At 41.0% G+C, this 13,182-nt stretch overlaps 1 protein-coding gene across 5 annotated transcripts in view; it reads right to left on the minus strand.

The window, feature by feature from the left end:
• AKAP6 (A-kinase anchoring protein 6) overlaps positions 1–13,182 on the minus strand; it is a 633,025-nt gene that overhangs the window by 529,642 nt on the left and 90,201 nt on the right. The window contains exon 1 of one of the 5 annotated variants that reach the window (XM_089309799.1): positions 11,970–12,287. The exons of the other annotated variants lie outside the window; for them this stretch is intronic. The gene's annotated coding sequence lies outside the window, so the exon portion shown is untranslated. Of the gene's footprint in view, positions 1–11,969; positions 12,288–13,182 lie in introns of those variants that run through there. 5 annotated transcript variants of the gene reach the window in all.

A 13,182-nucleotide genomic window follows, 5' to 3' on the forward strand; every position in this document is an offset into this window, starting at 1 on the left:
GCAAAAAAAAAAAAAAAAAAAAAACAACACCTAAATGAAAGATCTCTGCGAGTGAGATCCCAGTGGAAAGAATGGCTCATCAAAGAAGGAGGTACCTTTCTCTGAAGGGAGGAGAGAACTTCCACTATGACCATGGCCTTGTCTAAAAATTATCAGAGTCAGTGAACTCAGGGGGCTTCCATAGCCTTGGCAACTCATGACAAGAGCCTAGGGTGATTACTGAGGCCATAAACAAGAGTGTCAATTTGTTAAGTCAACAACAGGAGTCACTGTGCACTTACTCCTTATGTAGGATCTCTGTCCTTAGTGTGCTGTACATTGAGATTTAATGCTATAATTAGTACTCAAACAGTATTTTTCACTTTATGTTTCTGTGTGGGAGCAAACTGTTGAAATCTTTACTTAATGTATGCTAAACTGATCTTGTTTATAAAGAGAAACGAAAATGAATCTTGATGTGAATGGAAGGGGAGAGGGAGTGGGAAAGGGGAGGGTTGCGGGTTGGAGGGACGTTATGGGGGGGAAGCCATTGTAATCCATAAGCTGTACTTTGGAAATTTATATTCATTAAATAAAAGTTTGAAAGCAAAAAAAAAAAAAAAAAAAAAAAAACCTCTCCAGTCTCTGGAGACAATGAAATAAAAGCCATGGACCTAGAACAAGATTAGACTTTCCAGAGCTAAAATACCATGATTCTGTAAGGAGAAGAGGGCAGGATGGAATCAGGTGTTCTAGAATTGAACATGGCTTCTCAAAATGAGAAGAATCTTATTGGTCTCCTTTGCTAGCAGCAAGTCATTTGTTTAATGAGAAGTAATGAATGGTTCACTAAATCTGGGGCCAGCTGAGACTTTGAACAACTTGAACTAGCTGAATAGCTGGCCCACAGAATAGCCCATCACTGTATCCTCCCAACCCATTCTTAGAATCTCAACATACGGAGGCCCTGAGAAACAGAAGCTCAGACTTGCCCAGGAAGCAGCTAGGAAGACCACCCTGAGCAGCTCAGCCACTGGAGGCCCTGCAAAATCATCAAGCAGCCCTTGGACCCTCTATGACCTGGTCCCTGTGCAACCCTCAGGCATTGACAGGCACCCCCCTGCACTACTGAGCATGCTGCACCACACCCTCCTGGGCCCATTGTCTACATGGTGGACACAGTCCAGAGAAACTAGTGGGAGCTCCCACTCCCGAAGAATGTACAGTGTACCCAGGGTTGCCAGAAAAGCCACTCTGACTAAGGGACCGTCATACTAGTTCCTGGCACAATTCCACAACCCCTACAGACTAGGCCAATGAGATACTCACAGACATCACCTATATTAATTACAGCTAGAGAAGCTTCACAGACATTATATTAATGCACTCAACTGGAACCAAAGTCAATGAAGCTTATCTAACCGATATCCTCAGACAGATAGCTAGCCAAAAAAAAAAAAATGTTTTACTACAAAAATCATGCCTGCCAGATGAAAAAAAAATTTAAGGACACAGAAAGCATTAAAAACAAGGTAACTTGACATCCCCAAAGGAACCCAATAACTCTCTATTAACAGACTCTAAAAAGAAAAAAGAAAGAAATTGACAAACTGCTTGACAAAGAATTCAGAATGATGATGATTTTAAGAACACATAATACCAACAGGATAATTCAATGAAACTAGAACAACAATGACATGAATGAAAAATCTTGCAAAGAGAGATAGAGATCATAAAAAAGAACTAATCAGAAAACTTGGAGTTCAATAAATGAAACAAAAAATACTCATACGGTTGAAAACCTCAGCAGCAGAATCAATCAAGCAGAAGAAAGAATTTCTAAGCTTCAAGACAGGCCTTTTGAAATAATCCAAACAAAGATTAAAAAAAAAGAAAAAAAAATAATAGAATGAAGAAAACCTTCAAGACTTATGGGACACCTTTAAGCAAGCAATCACATTAGGGGTGTTCCAGAAGAAGAGAGGAATCTGTTCACCTGAATTTTCTCTGAAAACTTTCCAGATCTTGGGAAAGATAGGGACATCTAGGGACAGGAAGTCCCAAGAACTCTTAACAGATGTGAACAAAACACAAAATAAATTAAAATGCTCCTTCTGATAATATAGTCGAATTGTCAAAACTACAGTATAAAAAGAGAATTCTAAAAACAGCAAGAGAAAAAAAGCACCAAGTCACTTACATGGGAATCCTCATTAGTCTAACAGCAAACTTCTTACAGAAACCTTGCAGGCTGTGAGAGAATGGGATCATTTACTCAAAGCCCTAAGGAAACAAAAATGGCTAGCCAAGAATACTACACCAAATAAAGCTATCCTTCAGAAATGCAGATGAAATAGATGGTTCACAAGAAGCAAAAACCAGGATGTTCACCACCACCAGACCAGCACTACACAAAAGACTTAAGGGAGGGGCCACAGCTGTGGCATAGCAGGTAAAGCTGCCACCTGCAGTGCTGGCATCCCATATGGGCGAAGGTTCAAGTCCTGACTGCTCTACTTCTGATCCAGCTCTCTGCTGTGGCCTGGGAAAACAATGGAAGATGGCCCAAGTCCTTGGGCCCCTGCACCCATGTGGGAGATCCAGAAGAAGCTCTTGGCTCCGGACTGGCTCAGCTCTGACCTTTGCGGCCATTTTGGGAGTAAACCAGCAGATGGAAGACCTCTCTGCCTCTCTAACTCTGCCCTTCAAATAAGTAAATAAATCTTTAAAAAATAATACTTAGGGGAGTCCCACACTAGAAGTAATCATTTAGAATAATAGCTATCATCATGAAAACACAAAGAAGTTTAAAACTCAACAATTGTATAGGTTAACAAAAAATAGACTAGAATTAAAACTTACCAATATTGAAAGCCATCAAATCACAAAAATGAACAACAGAAGAGGAAGAAAGTGACCAAGAATATATAAAACCATGAGAATAAAATTAACAGAATGCCAGAAGTATTTCTTTACTTACTAGTGATAACCTTGAATGTAAATAGATTAATTTCCCACCCAAAGAAGAAAGACTGACTGAATGATTTCAAAAACAAGACCCAGAGATATGCTACCTGCAAGAAACTCACTCTATTTGTAAACACACAAACAGACTGAAAGTAAAGGCATACCATGGGAAAAGATATTCCATGCCAAGGAGGGGAAAGACTAAGAAGTAGCTATATTTTATGAGACAAAATAGACTTTAATTAAAAAAACTGTAAAAAGAGAAAAAAGGTCACTGTATAATGATAAAGGGGCTAATTCAATAAGAAAAACTATAAATATACATATGCCTATGAATGTATATATATACACACAAACAACGGAATACCCAATTATATAAAGCAAACATTATTACATCCAAAAAGATGGAATCTTTTTTTTTCAAAGATTTATTTACTTGTTTGAAAGGCAGAGTTACAAAGAAGCAGAGGCAGAGAGAGAGGTCTTCCATTCACTGGTTCACTCCCCAAATGGCCACAATCAGCTGGAGCTGGGCTGATCTGCAGTTGCGAGCCAGGAGCTTCTTCCAGGTCTCCCACATGGGTGCAGGGGCCCAAGGACTTGGGCCATCTTCTACTGCTTTCCCAGGCCATAGCAGAGAGCTGAATCAAAAGTGGAGCAGCCAGGACTTGAACTGGCACCCATATGGAATGCCGGCACTGCAGGCGGCAGCTTTACCTGCTACGCCACAGCACCACCCCCAAAAGATTCTAACAATAATAATTGTTCATTTCAACACCCAATCTTCCTCGATGGATGGATCATCCAGACAAAACACACAAAGGAATATCACAGCTAAACTATACTGTAGACCAAATAAATTTAGCAGACATTTACAGAACAGTTCATCCAGTCACTCCAGAATTCACATTCTTCTCAGCAGCACAAAAAACATCAAAGATAGAGCATATGTAGCTCACAAAACAGTCTCAAAACATCAAAAATATTGAATGCATAGCTGGTATCCACTGTGACTACAATGTAATGACTAGAAATAAATAAAAAATAAACTTTAGAAATCACACCAACACATGGAAATTAAACAGCATTCTCTTCAACAATGAATGGATCAATGAAAAAATCAAAAGAGAAATTTAAAACTTTCTTGAAAAACAGTAAGCATTTGGCACAGCAGTTAAGAAATAGCTTGGGATGCCCACATCCCATATCAAAGCACCTGGGTTTGAGTACTAGTTTTGCTTCCAACACAGCTTCTGGTTAATATAAACCCTGGGAGGCAGCAAGTAATGGCTCAAATAGTTGGGTCCCTTCTAACCAAATGGGAGACCCAGACCGACCTCTAAACTCTTGGCTTTGGCCTGATCCAACCTCAGCTGTTGTGGGCATCTGGAGAGTGAACCATGAAAAATACAGATCTCTCACTCAGTCTGCCTACCAAATGAGTAAAAAATAAGTTTTTTGAAAAAGGAAAATTTCTTGAAATAAGTGAAAATGAAAACACAGCATACCAAAACTTATAGGAAACAATAAAAGCAGTACTAAGAAGTTTATAGCAAAATAGCAAGATTCTAAATAACAATCTAATGATGCAACTCAAGGAACTAAAAAAACAAAGACAAATCCAAGATTATTAGAAGGAAAGACATAAAAATGATTGGAGCAGAAATGAATGAAATAGAGTACAGAAATGCAATCACGAAATTACTTTTTAAAAATGATAAACAAAATTTGCAAGCCTTTGGCTAGAATAACAATGCAAAAGAGAGAAAACCCAAAAAAAAATAAAATCAGAAATGAAACAGACACTACAACCACTACCACAGAAGCACAAAAAGAATCGGTAGGGATTGTTTCAAATGACTATATACCAACCAACCAGAAAAATCTACAAGAAATGGATACATTTCTGTGTGTGTGTGTGTGTGTGTATTAAACCAATCCACATGAGGACACAGAAAATCTTAATAGCTCAATAACAAGTAGTGAGAATGAATCAATAATATAAAGTCTCCCAACAAATACAAGCCTAAGAACAGATGGATATACTGTTGAATTCTAACAGTCTTTTAAAGAAGAACTAATGCCAAGTTTTTCCAAATTATACCAAAGTATTGAAAAAAAGGGTATCCTGGGGCTGGGGCTGTGGTGTAGCAGATAAAGCTGCGGCCTGCAGTGCTGGCATCCCATATGGGTGCCGATTTGAGACCCAGCTGCTCCACTTCCCATCCAGCTCTCTGCTTAAAGCCTGGGAAAGCAGTAGAAGATGGCCCAACTCCTTGGGCCCCTGCACCCACATGGGAGACCGGGAAGAAGCTCCTGGCTTCGAATCGGCACAGCTCTGGCCAGTGTGGCCAGCTGGGGAGTGAACCAGCAGATGGAAGACCCCTCTCTCTCTCTCTGCTTCTCCCTCTCTCTCTCTGTAACTCTGACTTTCAAATAAATAAATAAATCTTTTTTAAAAAAAAGGAAAAAGAAAAGATGGGTGTCCTTACAAACCCGTTCTAAATGGACAGGTTACTCTGATACCAAACCCAACAAGATCATAACAAAAAATAAGAATCACAAATCAGTATTGCTGATGAATGTAGATGTAAAAATCCTCAACAAAATGCTAACAAATGAAATCCAGCAACATATCAGAAACATTATACAGCATGAACATGTAGGATTTATCTGAGGCATGCAAGAATGGTTCAACATATGCATGCAAATAAATAAAGGTAATATATCATAGCCACAGAATGAGGGATAAAAAACATATTTTCGTTGGAACAGTCACAGAAGAAGCATCTCTCTATATAGCTTTCCCTCTCTCTTTCTTGAACTTTGCCTTTCAAATAAATAAAAAATAAATGAATCTTTAAAGTAAAAAAAATCAGCTTTTTTTAAAAACAGAAATAGTGAAAATGTAGAGAAAGAAATCAAAACAATCCTATTTACAAAAGCTACAAAAAAAGTAAAATACCTAGGAATAAATTTAACCAAGAAAGTTAAGGATCTCCACAATGGAAATTACAAAAAAAAAAAAAACTCATAAAGGAAATCAAAAATGACAGTTAAGAAATGGAAAGTTATACCATACATAAATGGATTAGAAAAATTAACATTGTTAAAATATCCATATTACCCAACACAATGCACAAATTCAGTGCAATTCCTACCAGAATATCAATGACAGTCTTCACAAAAAAAGAAAAATCCTAAAACTGATATGGAACCACAAAAGACCTTGAATAGACAAAACAATCCTGAGCAAAAGGAACAAAGCTGAAGGCAACACAATATCTGATTTCAAAAATACTACAAAGGAGCAGGCCTTGTGGCACAGATTAAGCCACAGCTTGACACACCAACATCCCATATTGGAGTGCCTTCTGCCTTCCTGCTAACATTCCTGGCAAGGCAGTGGAAGATGTTATAGATACTTGGGTCCTGACACCCATGTGGGAGACGAGAATGGTATTCCTAGCTCCTGGCTCTGGTCTTGCCCAGACTTGGCTGTTACGGCATTTGGGAACTGAGCTAGCAGGTGAAAACTAAGCTAGCTAGCTCTGTCACTTTGCCTTTCAAATAAATAAATCTTAAAAAAAAAAAGAGTGACCAAAACAGCATGATACTGGCATAAAAAAAGACACATAGACCAATGGAGCAAAATTGAGAACTGATAAAGAAATCCACACATTTACAGCTAATTGACTTTCACCAAGACAGCAAAGACATACACTGGAGAGAGCAAAGTCTCTGATAAATGATGCAGGGAAAACTGGACATCCACCTCGGGGGAAACAATGAAATCACACCTGTATCTCTCAACTCAGAATGGATCAACTATGACTTGGAACTACAAAACTACTTGAAGAAAACACAGGAAAAAACTGCTTCTAGACATTGATCTGGGCATAGGTTTTTTGGATGTGACCCCAAAACCCCAGGCAACAAAAGCAAAATTAACAAATGGAATTACATCAGACTAAATCGTTTCTGCAGATCAAAGGAAACAATCAACAAAAACAGCCTTCGGAATAGGAGAAAATATTATATTTATTAAAATATTTAATATATTCATTCCAATGAGAGATTAATTTCTACAATATATAAGAACCTCAAATAACTCAACAGAAAAAAAAAAACCCAAACCAAAAAAAAAGATCTAAATGTTTCTCAAAAGAGGACACAATAGCCAACAAATGTATGAAAAAATGTTCACCATCACTAATTATCAGAGAAAAGCAAATCAAAACCACACTGAGATATCAGCTCACCCCAGTTAGAATCCCTATTGTCTGACAAAAAAATAACGAATGCTGGTAAAGATACAGAGAAAAGGGAACTCTCATACACTGCTGGTTGGAAAGAAAATTAGTACAGCCACTAAGAAAAGCAGTATGGAGGTTCTTCCAAACCTCTAAATAGAACTCCTATATGGCTCAGCAATCCCACTGCTACGTATATTTCCAAAAAAACTAAAACCAGGATGTCAACGATCCATCTTAACTCACATGTTTATTCACAACAGTCAAGATGGGGAGTCAACCTAGGTATCCAGCGAAGGATGAATGGCTAAAGCAAATGTGGTGGGGATCCACAATGGAATATTATTCAGTTACTTGCAGTAACTTGGACGGCACACAACAACAAATGCTGCATGTTCTCATTTACATATGGAAGCTAAAAAATTCATCACAAAGAAACAGAGACTAGTGATTACCAGAGCCTGAGAAAGGTGCGGGGGAGGTGACAGGTATGCCAATTGCCAAATCTGATCTTTTTTTTTAAAGAAAGCTTTTGTTTAATAAATATAAATTTCATAAGTACAACTTTTGGATTATAGCAGTTCTTCCCACATACCCGCCCTCCCACCCCAAACCATCCCACCTCCTACTCCCTCTCCCAACCCATTCTTCATTAAGATTCATTTTTAATTATCTTTATATACAGAAGATCAACTCTATACTAAGTAAAGATTTCAATAGTTTGCACCCACACAGACACACAAAGTATAAAACACTGTTTGAAGACTAGCTTTACTGTTAATTCTCATAGTACAACTCATTAAGGACAGAGGTCCTACATGGGGAGCAAGGGCTCAGTGACTCCTGTAGTTGATTTAACAATTGACACTCTTATTTATGACATCAGTGATTATCTGAGGCTCCTGTCATGCACTGCCAAGGCTATGGATGCCTTTTGAGTCCACAAACTCTCTCAGTATTTAGACAGGGCCATAAGCAAAGAGGAAATTCTCTCCTCCCTTCAGAGAAAAGAACATCCTTCTTTGATGGCCCCTTCTTTCCATTGGTATCTCACTCAGAGATCCTTCATATAGATCATTTTTTGCCAGTGTCTTGGCTTTCCATGCCTGAGATACTTTCATGGGCTTTTCAGCCAGATCCAAATGCCTTAAGGGCTGATTGTGAAGTCAGAGTACCCAATCTGATCATTACACATTGTATACATGTACTCATATGCCACATTGCACCACATAAACACACAAACACTATGTATCAATTTTAAAGGGGGGGCGGCCTTGTTGGTACAGTGGATTGGGCTGCTACCTACAACACTGGCATCACATATGGAGCTCCAGTTGGAGTCCCAGCTACTCCGGTTCTGATCCAGCTCCATATTAATGTGTCTCTCTCCCCACCCTCTCCCTTTCTCTCTCTATTACTGTCTTTCAAATAAAATAAATAAATCTTTAAAAAGGAAAGAGGGGCAGGCACTGTGGCATAGCAGGCAAAGCTACCACCTTCAATGCCAGCATCACATACGGGCACCAGTTCAAGTCCCAGCTGATTCACTTGCATTTCACCTCCCTGCTGATGCACCTGGGAAAGCAACAGAGGGTGGCCCAAGTCCTTGGATCCCTGCACCAACATGGAAGACACAGAAGAAACTCCTCGCTTCAGATCAGTCTAGCTCCGGCAATTGCAGCCATCAAGGGAGTGAACAAGCGGATGGAAGATCTCTTTTTGTGTCTCTTTCTCCCTTTCTAACTCTGCCTTTTCAAATAAATAAATCTTAAAAAAAAATGGAAAGAGTGGAGGGAGGGAAGGAGGAAGGTGGAGAGGAAGGAAGAAAGGATAGAAGGACTGACAGACGAACATATTCTCCAACCCCTGGTCAGATAACACATGTTATCAAAAACTCCCAAATCACTCATCAAGCATAAGTATGTGTGCATACAAATACACACACACACATATATATACATTTAAAAACATAGGTGAGAAAAGGTTTTGCTCAGAACATCAATCTTTGCCTCTTAATGACATCATGATATTTTTCAATTTACCAATTTACTACTAGAATAAACATTCTATCAATGTACTTATGAAAACATTTCAGCATAAAATATTTTTGCTTCATGGGGTTCTTTAGAAAAAGATTATACAAACAAAAGTAAATACATAGTATTGATACATTTACATATTACAAAAAGAACATACAGAACAATATATAGAAATATCATAAGCACAACAAAATCAAGTAATAAAACTATTGCTTTCCTTAGTTCTCTGTTTATAGTGCTTACCTAGCTTCTATGTAGAATTTGGCAAAAGAGGTAAATATTTTCCTCACTAATATAAGATTAAAATACTCTAGAGCCTGTCCCTTGGCTTAATGGCTTAAACCACGTAAGAAATATGGCCTAACTGCAGAGGAGTTACTTTGGTTGGTCAGAACTCTAATAACATGGAATGCAAGGTTTTAAACAATCATATGCTATAGAATACTACCAATATACCACATCGGGTAGGTTAAACTAAAGAAAAAGATGATGTCCCAAGATGACAATGAGCCAGCAGCATTTACAAATGTGGAACTTCAAGTATTCATTTATTTATTTTAAAGATTTATTTACTTGAAAGGCAGAATTACAGAGAGAGGGAGAGAGAGGGAAGGAGAGAGAGAGAACATAAGAATCTCCCATCTGCTGGTTCACTCCCCAAATGGCCGCAATGGCAGGGGCTGGGCCAGGCCAAAGTCAGGAGCTTCATCCAGGTCTTCCACGTGGGTTGCAGGTGCCCAAGTACTGGGGCCATCTTCTGCTGCCTTTCCAGGTGCATTAGCAGGGAGCTGGATTGTAAGTGGAGCAGCCAGGACATGAACCAGTGCTCATATGGGATGCCAGCATCATAAGCAGAGACTTAACCTTGTGTCACAATGTTTAACCCACTGCCCCTCAAGTGTTTACTTTGAAACAGGTAAAACAGAAGTCCCTCCCCCAACCCTCCTCAAAAGAGGGGCCACTCTGAGCTCCCGAAAGAAGTGCTGCCTCCGATGCCGTGTAAGGCTCCCATGTGCTGCTAGCTTGTCTAATCAGCCTTGTCTCCTCTTTGTCTGCAGGATTCAGCCTTTTGAATAACTGTCACTCATAAGGTGGATACGAGAAGAATGCAAGTCCCACCCGCCCCACAGTCTCCCTCACAAACTTGCTCTGGTTCTGAAAGTACCTCAGAATTCAGTCCACTCAGCTGGAAGCTGATGAATGCTTTGGAGGATTCACTGCCATCCACAACCTGGGTATCTACAAGGCCACATAGGCTGTGGGAAAGACACTAATGGGATGAGCAGCAAGACACCTGGGTCAAAGCACCAGCGCCAACAGCCATGGGAAATCGGGACAGGACTTAACCTATCAGAGTTGAGAAATAACTGCTCTGCTTACCTAACAGTACCATTACAACCTAAGAAGTAAAATGCTGTATGTATAAGTGCTTTAAGGGTAAGGTGGAATGGATAAGGGGCAGGGAATAGAAGGAAAGGAAAAGAGAAAAAAGAGGAAAAGAAAGAGGAATAAAAGTGATAGAGATACGAGGTTGCTCCTCTTCCAGGCCAGCTCTCTGCTGTGGCCCGGGAAGGCAGTGGAGGATGGCCCAAGTGCTTGGGCCCTGCGCTCGCATGGGAGACCAGGAGGAAGCACCTGGCTCCTGACTTCAGATCAGTGCAGCACGCCAGCCGTAGCAGCCATTTAGGGGGTAAACCAATGGAAGGAAGACCTTTCTCTCTCTCTCTCTCTCTCTCTCTCACTGTCTAACTCTGCTGTCCAAAAAAAAAAATTTTTCATTGATGGAATAAACTCTGAGGTATTAATGAAACACAAAATAAAATAAGCCCAGATTAATCAGATCGGCCAGATTCCATTCCTATGAAGAAATGGAATTTCGAAGAGGTAAACTTTACAATTTTTTTAATTTATTTGAAAGGCTGGGGTGGGGGAGAGAGAGAAAGTAGGAGGGAGAGAATGCACTCTCAGAGCCGGACTGGAAGAGGAGCAACCGGGACAGAATCCGGCGCCCCTACCAGGACTAGAACCCGGGGTACCAGCGCCGCAGGCAGAGGATTAGCCTATTGAGCCACGGCACCGGTCAGAGAATGCACTCTCACCCTCTAATTCACTCCCCAAATCCCTGAAAAAGGCTTCCAGATGGAGCCAACTGTGGGCAGGGAACTCGATCCAGGCCTCCTACACAGGTGGCAAGGACCCGACAACTTGAGCCATCACTGCTGCTTCCCAGGCTCCGCGTCAGCAAGAAGTCGGCATCAGGAGCTGGAGCCAGGTATCAAATCTAGGTCCTCAGTTGCGGGACATAGGCTTCCTGACCAGCATCTCAGCTGCCAGCCCAGACTCTGACCCCAGCAGAGGAAGACCTTGATGAGGAAGGGAAGAAGCTGACACACTAGATGATACGCGGGAGAAAGACTAAGGCGGGACCTTGTTTGCCCCCTAGAAGACTAACACTGCATCCGAAGAAAATTCTGACCAACCAGAAACACCTACTGTAATTGTTAAATGAAGAAGAAATCATTACATTATGTAGCTATTATGTATGCTTTCTCCAAGTCCCACAGGTTCAATCATCCAGGATTGAGAAACAATCAACAATTCATGTTTGAATAATTGAGAGTTGCTCCACTGTACTATGGGAAATATAAACAGATAAAAATTAATCTACATGAAGAATCAGGGCTAGAACAGAAACATGTGAGTTTTCCTAAGGGTGACAGATTGTACTAACCCACAATCTTCTTGTTCACTTGACTTAGTACAGGCTGTTGCTCCCCCTCTTCGTGGAGGAACGACACTAAGCCCTGCCTAGGCTTCATATCCGAGTCACGGCACCATTATGTCGCTCCCCCTCTTCGCGGAGGAACGACACAGGACCCTGCGCTGTTCTTTTGTCTGCTCGGCCCTCCCCGGGTTTGCTGCTGGTTCTTCCCGGGTTGGCTACTGTCCCTTCCACCTCCGTGGAAGGGCGGTTCCCCCTGCCACATTCCCCACTTCCGCGGGGGAGCGGCACACCGCCGGCCGGCTCTCTCGGGGGCTGCACAGGTGTTCCCCTTAGATGTTCCTGGTGCATGCCGTCTCTCTCCTCCTTTATAGTCCTCTTCTGCCAATCCCAACTCTGCTACCTACACGCCGAGTACACTGCTCTCCTCCAATCAGGAGCAGGTCCTGCTGTTTATTGGTTGAACTGGAGGCAGCTGGGTAGAAGCTGTTTCCTCCTCTCCCAGCGCCATATTGTGGGAGAGCAGATGCATAAAATAAGTCTTAATTCCAGTAACAGTCTAGTCCCAGTTGCTCCCCACAACAGGCTTAGTAAGTTAGGCTTAGTTAGTGGTTAAGATCCCCATATCTCAGATCAGAGTACTTGGGTTTGAGACCAGGCTCCACTTCCAACTCCAGTTTCCTGCTAATGTGCATCCTGGGGGGTAGCAGATACTGGCTCAAGTAGTTTGAATCTTGCCACCCCAGTGGGATACCCGAGTTGAGCTCCTGGCTTCAGCCTCGCCCCTGGCTACAGTAGATATTTGCAGAATGAACCAGCAGATGGGAGTCCTATGTGTGTGTGTGTCTCCCTTCCTTTTCAAATAAGTAGGAACACATTTGTTTTAAAAAAAAAATCTTGCCTATGAAAACTTGGTTGGTACAATCTGAAACTAGTGGTCATATAATAAGTATTCAATAAATTCTTGCTGATCAGAGCAACAGGCAAATAGTCAAACTATTTAGCTCCCTTATCAATTCCCAATAGGCATTTACTTTCATACTTTAACACCAACACTGCTAAAGGGGCAAAGATGCTATAAAGAGAATGCTGTTGATCAAAATGACCATGGTTCATCAAAGAAGGAGGTACCTTTCTCTGAAGGGAGGAGAGAACTTCCACTTTGAATATGACCTTGTCTAAATATGATCAGAGTCGGCGAACTCAAAAGGCTTCCATAGCC

This window comes from Oryctolagus cuniculus, chromosome 12, assembly GCF_051225735.1.
Source record: "Oryctolagus cuniculus isolate XC-2025 breed Fujian yellow rabbit chromosome 12, ASM5122573v1, whole genome shotgun sequence".
Classification (NCBI taxonomy): Eukaryota; Metazoa; Chordata; class Mammalia; order Lagomorpha; family Leporidae; genus Oryctolagus; species Oryctolagus cuniculus.